Source organism: Merops nubicus, unplaced genomic scaffold, assembly GCF_000691845.1.
Source record: "Merops nubicus isolate BGI_N331 unplaced genomic scaffold, ASM69184v1 scaffold6660, whole genome shotgun sequence".
NCBI lineage: Eukaryota > Metazoa > Chordata > Aves > Coraciiformes > Meropidae > Merops > Merops nubicus.
Window position 1 is genome coordinate 128270 of NW_008583470.1, and position 598 is coordinate 128867.

A 598-nucleotide genomic window follows, 5' to 3' on the forward strand; every position below is an offset into this window, starting at 1 on the left:
TACTAGTGCAGGGGGCGGAGCCAGCCGTCGATCTGCCAAACCTCAACCTGCTCACCAGGTGCCCACCCGTGGGGCCACCTCGTCGCTCTGTCGATCAGCCACGGGCCTAAAGACAGGGGGGGGCTCCCCTGGGCAGGGCCAGCTGGGCTCAGCACCCCGCCAAGGGTGCCGGAGGGAGGGCGCCGCAGCCAGAGGCGTGACTTGGCTGCAGGTAAAGGCTCCTCGCCCTGCCCCTGGCCACAGCCCCACGCTGGCAGGGGAATCCGAGCCAGCACCTGAGCCAGCACCTGCACCAGCACCACCGGCCCCCACCGCGAGATGGGAGAAGGAGTTTTTGCCCAACTCTTCCAGAAAAAGCCCTTTTTCCTCTTCGCGCAGAGATACCGGCCCCTGGGGAGCGGCGAGCCGGGAGAGGAGGTGAGGACTGCCCCTGCCTCTGGCCTGGGCCTGCTGGAATAGTTTGTGTCGTTTGGGGTTAATTTTCTCTACCTGGTCGGCTTTGTCCCATGGTAACTCGATGCTGCTGCCTGCTCCCTGGGGCCGGGAGGAGGTTGATGGTGTTTACCAGCGGCTGGGGGGGGGGGGGGTGGCTGGTCCC